Here is a 15,545-nt window from a genome sequence, read left to right on the forward strand (position 1 = left end):
TGGTAACTACAAACGTATCTGTGAGCGCGTGAGAACATACGATCAGTTATGATTTGGTCAAATTACCATGAGCTGCTTGACATTACTGCAATTTCGATTCTTGCTTTGCTAAATGATTTCACCCTTTGATCGAAACAGGACAACTTTCACGTTTACACGGAACATGAAACACACCGGACTACAGGGAAAATGCACAAAGCTGAACAGGCCGTGTTCCACATCATACCGCGCAGCATAGTTACAGTCACTTTGTCTGTTTTGCAGAATAAGAGTCCCAAAGAATGTTCTCCACCCTAAAACCGGAGGTAGCATTACAATCCGTGAACGACAGATCACATTGTGAGGATGCTCTGACCTCGGAGCCAGTTCGAGATGCCACTTTCCTTGCCTTTTTGCCTTACCCGTGCAATTTGCTGCAGAGATGTTCATTCCTGGACGTGAGCCACATGGATACCAACTGAGTTGGAAACCTGTGTGGGATTCGAAGAGAAGCGACTCAATAAATTTTGCTAAACTCCACGGTGCTTATTAGAAATGCAGTTTCTGTTCACATCAATCTAAAAGGCAGTTTCTGAACATAGTAACAGAAGTCAAAAGGTAATTAGCTCACCCCACCCCCACTCCGGAAGAGGTGCTAACTGCCCTTGAGTGCTTTTTTGTTCTCGATGTGAAGAGCTCTCACGCCTGAGTCACCTTCACACGTCTCTGGTTGCTGAGTGAATCACAAAGAAGGAATTTCACCAGAGCTGCAACTGCCTCACTTCCCCACTCGCCCTCCCAGTTTACATTTTCCTGCTCGTCAGTGATTTAAAGAAAACCAAATGGATGCGATGTCATTCTGCAGCCTCTCTGTCGATTCCTCCGTTTCAGTTCCAACGTGGTTAGATCTCGGGGCGCTATCAAAGCACAGGTCCAGAGGTTCTCTGAGAGTGTAATTTCTTTCATTGCTGTTGCTAATTGAATGAGCCACTAACGTGCGAACTGCTCCAAAACATGATTCAGGACCTCTGGTAACAACTCACGCACGTTGAATACCGACAGACCGCTTCCAAATGATGTCCTTCATAGACGACTTTGGGGGTACATTTGACAGACAGACTAGTTCAGGAATCCGCGGTGCGCTGTGACACCAGCGCATCAGCTTCTTCCCTGTCTTGGAAACGGGCCGCCTGCGCAAGCAATGCAAATGCGGTACTGCTTTTCGTGGAAGGATCAGAACGCGATAATTACACTCTCAAACAGAATGGCATATGATCAGAACCAGGTTGGAGAAAAACTTTACAATACTTTGCACAGTAATTAAATGGAGTTGCATTACATTTCACTACGAGAGCAGATTTGTTCAAGCAAATTCGAAGGCAGGTTTGCAGATGGGAAAGCAAGCAAGAAAACTCCGCTCCTGTCCATGTAAAATGCTGCAGTTGAAGAACAAAGCAGTTTCTGCTCAGTTTCGAACTGGGGACCTTTCGCGCGTAAGGCGAACGTGATGACCACTACACCACAGAAACAAGGCGCAGTCGCCACCGCTAAAGCTCAGTGTCACCCAGCACTGAAAGTTGAAGCCATTTTACCTTTCACCTTTCTGTTTCTAATCGCTCGTTGTTTAATGGGACTTCTTTAATTTTGGCTATGCGGTGAGCATGGACGAGATACACCGAAGTATCTGTTTCCACGCAGTGTGCGCCAATAACATTGTGTTGCTTACACCGGCTGTAAAGGATTACTTTTTAGCGGAGCTTGCCGTCGCAGTCTGTGGCACAATCATTTAGTCTGTTCGACTGCTCACGGGAAAGGTAGCGTTGTAAGACACTGCAGAAACGAACGACTTCCTTACTTTTGCTCCGACTGACCATACTCCGGGAAATTTTCCCAGATTCTCAGTTGAGGATTTCTGCAGCTGGAAGTTACCTCAGAAACCCTGTTAATTCGTAATGTATTGAGCGAATCGCAAAACAGAAAGCATTTAACAGGGAACACAAACAAAACTGGCAAACCAAATGCATTTTCAGACACAGCGAGCGTGAATGCAAAATGTGAGACAGGCCGGGGGCATGAGTCATAAAGTAATCTCACAACTAACAACAGGGCAATTCCAAACTGCTCTTTCAAACATACTGGAGCCTGAGTGCACCACCACTTCCCAGACAATGCTGAAAAGAGAGAAAGAAAGAACACAATAAGAATGGGCCATAAAAAAGTGAATTTCACCAATCACAGACTCGATTAGATTACCTTTCCCTTCCGATGTCCGCAGGACGGAAATAAAGGAAATGGGAGAAATTCAATAACATGTGACATCGCAATTCATTGGAACGATTTTCCCATTGGCCATAAAACAAAATAACGACGAGTCGTGCCACCGCAGGACTTTGTTTCACAACAGCAATGAAATCACAGTCGACATTCGGTTCCAGTAAACGCTCAACTTGCCTGGGACAGCAGAGCTGTTTGCGATTTTCCACGCAGGAGGCGAACACGATCATGACAGCACAGACACCGGAAAAGTTGGGACTTTGCCACACCACAGTTAATTGCCCGGGAAGCAAACCCAATTTTCTTCGGTTTTAAACAGAAATGCAGCAGGAGTCGAAACAGCATTTTAACAAGCTGCGTCGTTGGAAACGATCAGCAGAAATGGCAGCGGTGGGATTCGAACCCACGCCTCTGTCGAGACTGGAGCCTTAATCCAGCGCCTTAGACCGCTCGGCCACACTACCAGCCAGCCGCGCTGCCCCATTTTCTTGCACTTCCAATTGTGCTCCTGCATAACAACCGATGCAAAGCCACGTGAAAAGGGTTCCATGGTCCCTCTCCGACTCGCACAACTGCTGGGATGTGCCCGTCTACAATATCAATTTCGCAGCAGATAATGATAACCCATCAATCCAGACAACTATCAATGGTAAGCTGATCTTTTCAACTATCTTTTCATCAATCCAGACAACTATCAATGGTAACTACAAACGTATCTGTGAGCGCGTGAGAACATACGATCAGTTATGATTTGGTCAAATTACCATGAGCTGCTTGACATTACTGCAATTTCGATTCTTGCTTTGCTAAATGATTTCACCCTTTGATCGAAACAGGACAACTTTCACGTTTACACGGAACATGAAACACACCGGACTACAGGGAAAATGCACAAAGCTGAACAGGCCGTGTTCCACATCATACCGCGCAGCATAGTTACAGTCACTTTGTCTGTTTTGCAGAATAAGAGTCCCAAAGAATGTTCTCCACCCTAAAACCGGAGGTAGCATTACAATCCGTGAACGACAGATCACATTGTGAGGATGCTCTGACCTCGGAGCCAGTTCGAGATGCCACTTTCCTTGCCTTTTTGCCTTACCCGTGCAATTTGCTGCAGAGATGTTCATTCCTGGACGTGAGCCACATGGATACCAACTGAGTTGGAAACCTGTGTGGGATTCGAAGAGAAGCGACTCAATAAATTTTGCTAAACTCCACGGTGCTTATTAGAAATGCAGTTTCTGTTCACATCAATCTAAAAGGCAGTTTCTGAACATAGTAACAGAAGTCAAAAGGTAATTAGCTCACCCCACCCCCACTCCGGAAGAGGTGCTAACTGCCCTTGAGTGCTTTTTTGTTCTCGATGTGAAGAGCTCTCACGCCTGAGTCACCTTCACACGTCTCTGGTTGCTGAGTGAATCACAAAGAAGGAATTTCACCAGAGCTGCAACTGCCTCACTTCCCCACTCGCCCTCCCAGTTTACATTTTCCTGCTCGTCAGTGATTTAAAGAAAACCAAATGGATGCGATGTCATTCTGCAGCCTCTCTGTCGATTCCTCCGTTTCAGTTCCAACGTGGTTAGATCTCGGGGCGCTATCAAAGCACAGGTCCAGAGGTTCTCTGAGAGTGTAATTTCTTTCATTGCTGTTGCTAATTGAATGAGCCACTAACGTGCGAACTGCTCCAAAACATGATTCAGGACCTCTGGTAACAACTCACGCACGTTGAATACCGACAGACCGCTTCCAAATGATGTCCTTCATAGACGACTTTGGGGGTACATTTGACAGACAGACTAGTTCAGGAATCCGCGGTGCGCTGTGACACCAGCGCATCAGCTTCTTCCCTGTCTTGGAAACGGGCCGCCTGCGCAAGCAATGCAAATGCGGTACTGCTTTTCGTGGAAGGATCAGAACGCGATAATTACACTCTCAAACAGAATGGCATATGATCAGAACCAGGTTGGAGAAAAACTTTACAATACTTTGCACAGTAATTAAATGGAGTTGCATTACATTTCACTACGAGAGCAGATTTGTTCAAGCAAATTCGAAGGCAGGTTTGCAGATGGGAAAGCAAGCAAGAAAACTCCGCTCCTGTCCATGTAAAATGCTGCAGTTGAAGAACAAAGCAGTTTCTGCTCAGTTTCGAACTGGGGACCTTTCGCGCGTAAGGCGAACGTGATGACCACTACACCACAGAAACAAGGCGCAGTCGCCACCGCTAAAGCTCAGTGTCACCCAGCACTGAAAGTTGAAGCCATTTTACCTTTCACCTTTCTGTTTCTAATCGCTCGTTGTTTAATGGGACTTCTTTAATTTTGGCTATGCGGTGAGCATGGACGAGATACACCGAAGTATCTGTTTCCACGCAGTGTGCGCCAATAACATTGTGTTGCTTACACCGGCTGTAAAGGATTACTTTTTAGCGGAGCTTGCCGTCGCAGTCTGTGGCACAATCATTTAGTCTGTTCGACTGCTCACGGGAAAGGTAGCGTTGTAAGACACTGCAGAAACGAACGACTTCCTTACTTTTGCTCCGACTGACCATACTCCGGGAAATTTTCCCAGATTCTCAGTTGAGGATTTCTGCAGCTGGAAGTTACCTCAGAAACCCTGTTAATTCGTAATGTATTGAGCGAATCGCAAAACAGAAAGCATTTAACACGGAACACAAACAAAACTGGCAAACCAAATGCATTTTCAGACACAGCGAGCGTGAATGCAAAATGTGAGACAGGCCGGGGGCATGAGTCATAAAGTAATCTCACAACTAACAACAGGGCAATTCCAAACTGCTCTTTCAAACATACTGGAGCCTGAGTGCACCACCACTTCCCAGACAATGCTGAAAAGAGAGAAAGAAAGAACACAATAAGAATGGGCCATAAAAAAGTGAATTTCACCAATCACAGACTCGATTAGATTACCTTTCCCTTCCGATGTCCGCAGGACGGAAATAAAGGAAATGGGAGAAATTCAATAACATGTGACATCGCAATTCATTGGAACGATTTTCCCATTGGCCATAAAACAAAATAACGACGAGTCGTGCCACCGCAGGACTTTGTTTCACAACAGCAATGAAATCACAGTCGACATTCGGTTCCAGTAAACGCTCAACTTGCCTGGGACAGCAGAGCTGTTTGCGATTTTCCACGCAGGAGGCGAACACGATCATGACAGCACAGACACCGGAAAAGTTGGGACTTTGCCACACCACAGTTAATTGCCCGGGAAGCAAACCCAATTTTCTTCGGTTTTAAACAGAAATGCAGCAGGAGTCGAAACAGCATTTTAACAAGCTGCGTCGTTGGAAACGATCAGCAGAAATGGCAGCGGTGGGATTCGAACCCACGCCTCTGTCGAGACTGGAGCCTTAATCCAGCGCCTTAGACCGCTCGGCCACACTACCAGCCAGCCGCGCTGCCCCATTTTCTTGCACTTCCAATTGTGCTCCTGCATAACAACCGATGCAAAGCCACGTGAAAAGGGTTCCATGGTCCCTCTCCGACTCGCACAACTGCTGGGATGTGCCCGTCTACAATATCAATTTCGCAGCAGATAATGATAACCCATCAATCCAGACAACTATCAATGGTAAGCTGATCTTTTCAACTATCTTTTCATCAATCCAGACAACTATCAATGGTAACTACAAACGTATCTGTGAGCGCGTGAGAACATACGATCAGTTATGATTTGGTCAAATTACCATGAGCTGCTTGACATTACTGCAATTTCGATTCTTGCTTTGCTAAATGATTTCACCCTTTGATCGAAACAGGACAACTTTCACGTTTACACGGAACATGAAACACACCGGACTACAGGGAAAATGCACAAAGCTGAACAGGCCGTGTTCCACATCATACCGCGCAGCATAGTTACAGTCACTTTGTCTGTTTTGCAGAATAAGAGTCCCAAAGAATGTTCTCCACCCTAAAACCGGAGGTAGCATTACAATCCGTGAACGACAGATCACATTGTGAGGATGCTCTGACCTCGGAGCCAGTTCGAGATGCCACTTTCCTTGCCTTTTTGCCTTACCCGTGCAATTTGCTGCAGAGATGTTCATTCCTGGACGTGAGCCACATGGATACCAACTGAGTTGGAAACCTGTGTGGGATTCGAAGAGAAGCGACTCAATAAATTTTGCTAAACTCCACGGTGCTTATTAGAAATGCAGTTTCTGTTCACATCAATCTAAAAGGCAGTTTCTGAACATAGTAACAGAAGTCAAAAGGTAATTAGCTCACCCCACCCCCACTCCGGAAGAGGTGCTAACTGCCCTTGAGTGCTTTTTTGTTCTCGATGTGAAGAGCTCTCACGCCTGAGTCACCTTCACACGTCTCTGGTTGCTGAGTGAATCACAAAGAAGGAATTTCACCAGAGCTGCAACTGCCTCACTTCCCCACTCGCCCTCCCAGTTTACATTTTCCTGCTCGTCAGTGATTTAAAGAAAACCAAATGGATGCGATGTCATTCTGCAGCCTCTCTGTCGATTCCTCCGTTTCAGTTCCAACGTGGTTAGATCTCGGGGCGCTATCAAAGCACAGGTCCAGAGGTTCTCTGAGAGTGTAATTTCTTTCATTGCTGTTGCTAATTGAATGAGCCACTAACGTGCGAACTGCTCCAAAACATGATTCAGGACCTCTGGTAACAACTCACGCACGTTGAATACCGACAGACCGCTTCCAAATGATGTCCTTCATAGACGACTTTGGGGGTACATTTGACAGACAGACTAGTTCAGGAATCCGCGGTGCGCTGTGACACCAGCGCATCAGCTTCTTCCCTGTCTTGGAAACGGGCCGCCTGCGCAAGCAATGCAAATGCGGTACTGCTTTTCGTGGAAGGATCAGAACGCGATAATTACACTCTCAAACAGAATGGCATATGATCAGAACCAGGTTGGAGAAAAACTTTACAATACTTTGCACAGTAATTAAATGGAGTTGCATTACATTTCACTACGAGAGCAGATTTGTTCAAGCAAATTCGAAGGCAGGTTTGCAGATGGGAAAGCAAGCAAGAAAACTCCGCTCCTGTCCATGTAAAATGCTGCAGTTGAAGAACAAAGCAGTTTCTGCTCAGTTTCGAACTGGGGACCTTTCGCGCGTAAGTCGAACGTGATGACCACTACTCCACAGAAACAAGGCGCAGTCGCCACCGCTAAAGCTCAGTGTCACCCAGCACTGAAAGTTGAAGCCATTTTACCTTTCACCTTTCTGTTTCTAATCGCTCGTTGTTTAATGGGACTTCTTTAATTTTGGCTATGCGGTGAGCATGGACGAGATACACCGAAGTATCTGTTTCCACGCGGTGTGCGCCAATAACATTGTGTTGCTTACACCGGCTGTAAAGGATTACTTTTTAGCGGAGCTTGCCGTCGCAGTCTGTGGCACAATCATTTAGTCTGTTCGAATGCTCACGGGAAAGGTAGCGTTGTAAGACACTGCAGAAACGAACGACTTCCTTACTTTTGCTCCGACTGACCATACTCCGGGAAATCTTCCCAGATTCTCAGTTGAGGATTTCTGCAGCTGGAAGTTACCTCAGAAACCCTGTTAATTCGTAATGTATTGAGCGAATCGCAAAACAGAAAGCATTTAACACGGAACACAAACAAAACTGGCAAACCAAATGCATTTTCAGACACAGCGAGCGTGAATGCAAAATGTGAGACAGGCCGGGGGCATGAGTCATAAAGTAATCTCACAATTAACAACAGGGCAATTCCAAACTGCTCTTTCAAACATACTGGAGCATGAGTGCACCACCACTTCCCAGACAATGCTGAAAAGAGAGAAAGAAAGAACACAATAAGAATGGGCCATAAAAAAGTGAATTTCACCAATCACAGACTCGATTAGATTACCTTTCCCTTCCGATGTCCGCAGGACGGAAATAAAGGAAATGGGAGAAATTCAATAACATGTGACATCGCAATTCATTGGAACGATTTTCCCATTGGCCATAAAACAAAATAACGACGAGTCGTGCCACCGCAGGACTTTGTTTCACAACAGCAATGAAATCACAGTCGACATTCGGTTCCAGTAAACGCTCAACTTGCCTGGGACAGCAGAGCTGTTTGCGATTTTCCACGCAGGAGGCGAACACGATCATGACAGCACAGACACCGGAAAAGTTGGGACTTTGCCACACCACAGTTAATTGCCCGGGAAGCAAACCCAATTTTCTTCGGTTTTAAACAGAAATGCAGCAGGAGTCGAAACAGCATTTTAACAAGCTGCGTCGTTGGAAACGATCAGCAGAAATGGCAGCGGTGGGATTCGAACCCACGCCTCTGTCGAGACTGGAGCCTTAATCCAGCGCCTTAGACCGCTCGGCCACACTACCAGCCAGCCGCGCTGCCCCATTTTCTTGCACTTCCAATTGTGCTCCTGCATAACAACCGATGCAAAGCCACGTGAAAAGGGTTCCATGGTCCCTCTCCGACTCGCACAACTGCTGGGATGTGCCCGTCTACAATATCAATTTCGCAGCAGATAATGATAACCCATCAATCCAGACAACTATCAATGGTAAGCTGATCTTTTCAACTATCTTTTCATCAATCCAGACAACTATCAATGGTAACTACAAACGTATCTGTGAGCGCGTGAGAACATACGATCAGTTATGATTTGGTCAAATTACCATGAGCTGCTTGACATTACTGCAATTTCGATTCTTGCTTTGCTAAATGATTTCACCCTTTGATCGAAACAGGACAACTTTCACGTTTACACGGAACATGAAACACACCGGACTACAGGGAAAATGCACAAAGCTGAACAGGCCGTGTTCCACATCATACCGCGCAGCATAGTTACAGTCACTTTGTCTGTTTTGCAGAATAAGAGTCCCAAAGAATGTTCTCCACCCTAAAACCGGAGGTAGCATTACAATCCGTGAACGACAGATCACATTGTGAGGATGCTCTGACCTCGGAGCCAGTTCGAGATGCCACTTTCCTTGCCTTTTTGCCTTACCCGTGCAATTTGCTGCAGAGATGTTCATTCCTGGACGTGAGCCACATGGATACCAACTGAGTTGGAAACCTGTGTGGGATTCGAAGAGAAGCGACTCAATAAATTTTGCTAAACTCCACGGTGCTTATTAGAAATGCAGTTTCTGTTCACATCAATCTAAAAGGCAGTTTCTGAACATAGTAACAGAAGTCAAAAGGTAATTAGCTCACCCCACCCCCACTCCGGAAGAGGTGCTAACTGCCCTTGAGTGCTTTTTTGTTCTCGATGTGAAGAGCTCTCACGCCTGAGTCACCTTCACACGTCTCTGGTTGCTGAGTGAATCACAAAGAAGGAATTTCACCAGAGCTGCAACTGCCTCACTTCCCCACTCGCCCTCCCAGTTTACATTTTCCTGCTCGTCAGTGATTTAAAGAAAACCAAATGGATGCGATGTCATTCTGCAGCCTCTCTGTCGATTCCTCCGTTTCAGTTCCAACGTGGTTAGATCTCGGGGCGCTATCAAAGCACAGGTCCAGAGGTTCTCTGAGAGTGTAATTTCTTTCATTGCTGTTGCTAATTGAATGAGCCACTAACGTGCGAACTGCTCCAAAACATGATTCAGGACCTCTGGTAACAACTCACGCACGTTGAATACCGACAGACCGCTTCCAAATGATGTCCTTCATAGACGACTTTGGGGGTACATTTGACAGACAGACTAGTTCAGGAATCCGCGGTGCGCTGTGACACCAGCGCATCAGCTTCTTCCCTGTCTTGGAAACGGGCCGCCTGCGCAAGCAATGCAAATGCGGTACTGCTTTTCGTGGAAGGATCAGAACGCGATAATTACACTCTCAAACAGAATGGCATATGATCAGAACCAGGTTGGAGAAAAACTTTACAATACTTTGCACAGTAATTAAATGGAGTTGCATTACATTTCACTACGAGAGCAGATTTGTTCAAGCAAATTCGAAGGCAGGTTTGCAGATGGGAAAGCAAGCAAGAAAACTCCGCTCCTGTCCATGTAAAATGCTGCAGTTGAAGAACAAAGCAGTTTCTGCTCAGTTTCGAACTGGGGACCTTTCGCGCGTAAGGCGAACGTGATGACCACTACACCACAGAAACAAGGCGCAGTCGCCACCGCTAAAGCTCAGTGTCACCCAGCACTGAAAGTTGAAGCCATTTTACCTTTCACCTTTCTGTTTCTAATCGCTCGTTGTTTAATGGGACTTCTTTAATTTTGGCTATGCGGTGAGCATGGACGAGATACACCGAAGTATCTGTTTCCACGCAGTGTGCGCCAATAACATTGTGTTGCTTACACCGGCTGTAAAGGATTACTTTTTAGCGGAGCTTGCCGTCGCAGTCTGTGGCACAATCATTTAGTCTGTTCGACTGCTCACGGGAAAGGTAGCGTTGTAAGACACTGCAGAAACGAACGACTTCCTTACTTTTGCTCCGACTGACCATACTCCGGGAAATTTTCCCAGATTCTCAGTTGAGGATTTCTGCAGCTGGAAGTTACCTCAGAAACCCTGTTAATTCGTAATGTATTGAGCGAATCGCAAAACAGAAAGCATTTAACACGGAACACAAACAAAACTGGCAAACCAAATGCATTTTCAGACACAGCGAGCGTGAATGCAAAATGTGAGACAGGCCGGGGGCATGAGTCATAAAGTAATCTCACAACTAACAACAGGGCAATTCCAAACTGCTCTTTCAAACATACTGGAGCCTGAGTGCACCACCACTTCCCAGACAATGCTGAAAAGAGAGAAAGAAAGAACACAATAAGAATGGGCCATAAAAAAGTGAATTTCACCAATCACAGACTCGATTAGATTACCTTTCCCTTCCGATGTCCGCAGGACGGAAATAAAGGAAATGGGAGAAATTCAATAACATGTGACATCGCAATTCATTGGAACGATTTTCCCATTGGCCATAAAACAAAATAACGACGAGTCGTGCCACCGCAGGACTTTGTTTCACAACAGCAATGAAATCACAGTCGACATTCGGTTCCAGTAAACGCTCAACTTGCCTGGGACAGCAGAGCTGTTTGCGATTTTCCACGCAGGAGGCGAACACGATCATGACAGCACAGACACCGGAAAAGTTGGGACTTTGCCACACCACAGTTAATTGCCCGGGAAGCAAACCCAATTTTCTTCGGTTTTAAACAGAAATGCAGCAGGAGTCGAAACAGCATTTTAACAAGCTGCGTCGTTGGAAACGATCAGCAGAAATGGCAGCGGTGGGATTCGAACCCACGCCTCTGTCGAGACTGGAGCCTTAATCCAGCGCCTTAGACCGCTCGGCCACACTACCAGCCAGCCGCGCTGCCCCATTTTCTTGCACTTCCAATTGTGCTCCTGCATAACAACCGATGCAAAGCCACGTGAAAAGGGTTCCATGGTCCCTCTCCGACTCGCACAACTGCTGGGATGTGCCCGTCTACAATATCAATTTCGCAGCAGATAATGATAACCCATCAATCCAGACAACTATCAATGGTAAGCTGATCTTTTCAACTATCTTTTCATCAATCCAGACAACTATCAATGGTAACTACAAACGTATCTGTGAGCGCGTGAGAACATACGATCAGTTATGATTTGGTCAAATTACCATGAGCTGCTTGACATTACTGCAATTTCGATTCTTGCTTTGCTAAATGATTTCACCCTTTGATCGAAACAGGACAACTTTCACGTTTACACGGAACATGAAACACACCGGACTACAGGGAAAATGCACAAAGCTGAACAGGCCGTGTTCCACATCATACCGCGCAGCATAGTTACAGTCACTTTGTCTGTTTTGCAGAATAAGAGTCCCAAAGAATGTTCTCCACCCTAAAACCGGAGGTAGCATTACAATCCGTGAACGACAGATCACATTGTGAGGATGCTCTGACCTCGGAGCCAGTTCGAGATGCCACTTTCCTTGCCTTTTTGCCTTACCCGTGCAATTTGCTGCAGAGATGTTCATTCCTGGACGTGAGCCACATGGATACCAACTGAGTTGGAAACCTGTGTGGGATTCGAAGAGAAGCGACTCAATAAATTTTGCTAAACTCCACGGTGCTTATTAGAAATGCAGTTTCTGTTCACATCAATCTAAAAGGCAGTTTCTGAACATAGTAACAGAAGTCAAAAGGTAATTAGCTCACCCCACCCCCACTCCGGAAGAGGTGCTAACTGCCCTTGAGTGCTTTTTTGTTCTCGATGTGAAGAGCTCTCACGCCTGAGTCACCTTCACACGTCTCTGGTTGCTGAGTGAATCACAAAGAAGGAATTTCACCAGAGCTGCAACTGCCTCACTTCCCCACTCGCCCTCCCAGTTTACATTTTCCTGCTCGTCAGTGATTTAAAGAAAACCAAATGGATGCGATGTCATTCTGCAGCCTCTCTGTCGATTCCTCCGTTTCAGTTCCAACGTGGTTAGATCTCGGGGCGCTATCAAAGCACAGGTCCAGAGGTTCTCTGAGAGTGTAATTTCTTTCATTGCTGTTGCTAATTGAATGAGCCACTAACGTGCGAACTGCTCCAAAACATGATTCAGGACCTCTGGTAACAACTCACGCACGTTGAATACCGACAGACCGCTTCCAAATGATGTCCTTCATAGACGACTTTGGGGGTACATTTGACAGACAGACTAGTTCAGGAATCCGCGGTGCGCTGTGACACCAGCGCATCAGCTTCTTCCCTGTCTTGGAAACGGGCCGCCTGCGCAAGCAATGCAAATGCGGTACTGCTTTTCGTGGAAGGATCAGAACGCGATAATTACACTCTCAAACAGAATGGCATATGATCAGAACCAGGTTGGAGAAAAACTTTACAATACTTTGCACAGTAATTAAATGGAGTTGCATTACATTTCACTACGAGAGCAGATTTGTTCAAGCAAATTCGAAGGCAGGTTTGCAGATGGGAAAGCAAGCAAGAAAACTCCGCTCCTGTCCATGTAAAATGCTGCAGTTGAAGAACAAAGCAGTTTCTGCTCAGTTTCGAACTGGGGACCTTTCGCGCGTAAGTCGAACGTGATGACCACTACTCCACAGAAACAAGGCGCAGTCGCCACCGCTAAAGCTCAGTGTCACCCAGCACTGAAAGTTGAAGCCATTTTACCTTTCACCTTTCTGTTTCTAATCGCTCGTTGTTTAATGGGACTTCTTTAATTTTGGCTATGCGGTGAGCATGGACGAGATACACCGAAGTATCTGTTTCCACGCGGTGTGCGCCAATAACATTGTGTTGCTTACACCGGCTGTAAAGGATTACTTTTTAGCGGAGCTTGCCGTCGCAGTCTGTGGCACAATCATTTAGTCTGTTCGAATGCTCACGGGAAAGGTAGCGTTGTAAGACACTGCAGAAACGAACGACTTCCTTACTTTTGCTCCGACTGACCATACTCCGGGAAATCTTCCCAGATTCTCAGTTGAGGATTTCTGCAGCTGGAAGTTACCTCAGAAACCCTGTTAATTCGTAATGTATTGAGCGAATCGCAAAACAGAAAGCATTTAACACGGAACACAAACAAAACTGGCAAACCAAATGCATTTTCAGACACAGCGAGCGTGAATGCAAAATGTGAGACAGGCCGGGGGCATGAGTCATAAAGTAATCTCACAATTAACAACAGGGCAATTCCAAACTGCTCTTTCAAACATACTGGAGCATGAGTGCACCACCACTTCCCAGACAATGCTGAAAAGAGAGAAAGAAAGAACACAATAAGAATGGGCCATAAAAAAGTGAATTTCACCAATCACAGACTCGATTAGATTACCTTTCCCTTCCGATGTCCGCAGGACGGAAATAAAGGAAATGGGAGAAATTCAATAACATGTGACATCGCAATTCATTGGAACGATTTTCCCATTGGCCATAAAACAAAATAACGACGAGTCGTGCCACCGCAGGACTTTGTTTCACAACAGCAATGAAATCACAGTCGACATTCGGTTCCAGTAAACGCTCAACTTGCCTGGGACAGCAGAGCTGTTTGCGATTTTCCACGCAGGAGGCGAACACGATCATGACAGCACAGACACCGGAAAAGTTGGGACTTTGCCACACCACAGTTAATTGCCCGGGAAGCAAACCCAATTTTCTTCGGTTTTAAACAGAAATGCAGCAGGAGTCGAAACAGCATTTTAACAAGCTGCGTCGTTGGAAACGATCAGCAGAAATGGCAGCGGTGGGATTCGAACCCACGCCTCTGTCGAGACTGGAGCCTTAATCCAGCGCCTTAGACCGCTCGGCCACACTACCAGCCAGCCGCGCTGCCCCATTTTCTTGCACTTCCAATTGTGCTCCTGCATAACAACCGATGCAAAGCCACGTGAAAAGGGTTCCATGGTCCCTCTCCGACTCGCACAACTGCTGGGATGTGCCCGTCTACAATATCAATTTCGCAGCAGATAATGATAACCCATCAATCCAGACAACTATCAATGGTAAGCTGATCTTTTCAACTATCTTTTCATCAATCCAGACAACTATCAATGGTAACTACAAACGTATCTGTGAGCGCGTGAGAACATACGATCAGTTATGATTTGGTCAAATTACCATGAGCTGCTTGACATTACTGCAATTTCGATTCTTGCTTTGCTAAATGATTTCACCCTTTGATCGAAACAGGACAACTTTCACGTTTACACGGAACATGAAACACACCGGACTACAGGGAAAATGCACAAAGCTGAACAGGCCGTGTTCCACATCATACCGCGCAGCATAGTTACAGTCACTTTGTCTGTTTTGCAGAATAAGAGTCCCAAAGAATGTTCTCCACCCTAAAACCGGAGGTAGCATTACAATCCGTGAACGACAGATCACATTGTGAGGATGCTCTGACCTCGGAGCCAGTTCGAGATGCCACTTTCCTTGCCTTTTTGCCTTACCCGTGCAATTTGCTGCAGAGATGTTCATTCCTGGACGTGAGCCACATGGATACCAACTGAGTTGGAAACCTGTGTGGGATTCGAAGAGAAGCGACTCAATAAATTTTGCTAAACTCCACGGTGCTTATTAGAAATGCAGTTTCTGTTCACATCAATCTAAAAGGCAGTTTCTGAACATAGTAACAGAAGTCAAAAGGTAATTAGCTCACCCCACCCCCACTCCGGAAGAGGTGCTAACTGCCCTTGAGTGCTTTTTTGTTCTCGATGTGAAGAGCTCTCACGCCTGAGTCACCTTCACACGTCTCTGGTTGCTGAGTGAATCACAAAGAAGGAATTTCACCAGAGCTGCAACTGCCTCACTTCCCCACTCGCCCTCCCAGTTTACATTT

The 15,545-nt window shown here is 46.1% G+C and overlaps 5 non-coding genes across 5 annotated transcripts; all 5 read right to left on the reverse strand.

Annotated features, from left to right (window-relative positions):
- Nucleotides 1-2,635: 2,635 nt before the first annotated feature.
- On the reverse strand, nucleotides 2,636-2,717 carry trnal-aag (transfer RNA leucine (anticodon AAG)). The gene has a single exon. It is a non-coding gene; the product is annotated as a tRNA-Leu (tRNA).
- A 2,869-nt stretch (nucleotides 2,718-5,586) lies between these two features.
- trnal-aag (transfer RNA leucine (anticodon AAG)) lies at nucleotides 5,587-5,668 on the reverse strand. Its single transcript has one exon. It is a non-coding gene; the product is annotated as a tRNA-Leu (tRNA).
- Nucleotides 5,669-8,537: 2,869 nt separating this feature from the next.
- Nucleotides 8,538-8,619, reverse strand: trnal-aag (transfer RNA leucine (anticodon AAG)). The gene has a single exon. It is a non-coding gene; the product is annotated as a tRNA-Leu (tRNA).
- A 2,869-nt stretch (nucleotides 8,620-11,488) lies between these two features.
- Nucleotides 11,489-11,570, reverse strand: trnal-aag (transfer RNA leucine (anticodon AAG)). Its single transcript has one exon. It is a non-coding gene; the product is annotated as a tRNA-Leu (tRNA).
- Nucleotides 11,571-14,439: 2,869 nt separating this feature from the next.
- trnal-aag (transfer RNA leucine (anticodon AAG)) lies at nucleotides 14,440-14,521 on the reverse strand. The gene has a single exon. It is a non-coding gene; the product is annotated as a tRNA-Leu (tRNA).
- Nucleotides 14,522-15,545: the final 1,024 nt, after the last annotated feature.

Source organism: Chiloscyllium plagiosum, unplaced genomic scaffold, assembly GCF_037043375.1.
Source record: "Chiloscyllium plagiosum isolate Xiang-an unplaced genomic scaffold, Cpla_swu_hap1 HiC_scaffold_39, whole genome shotgun sequence".
NCBI lineage: Eukaryota > Metazoa > Chordata > Chondrichthyes > Orectolobiformes > Hemiscylliidae > Chiloscyllium > Chiloscyllium plagiosum.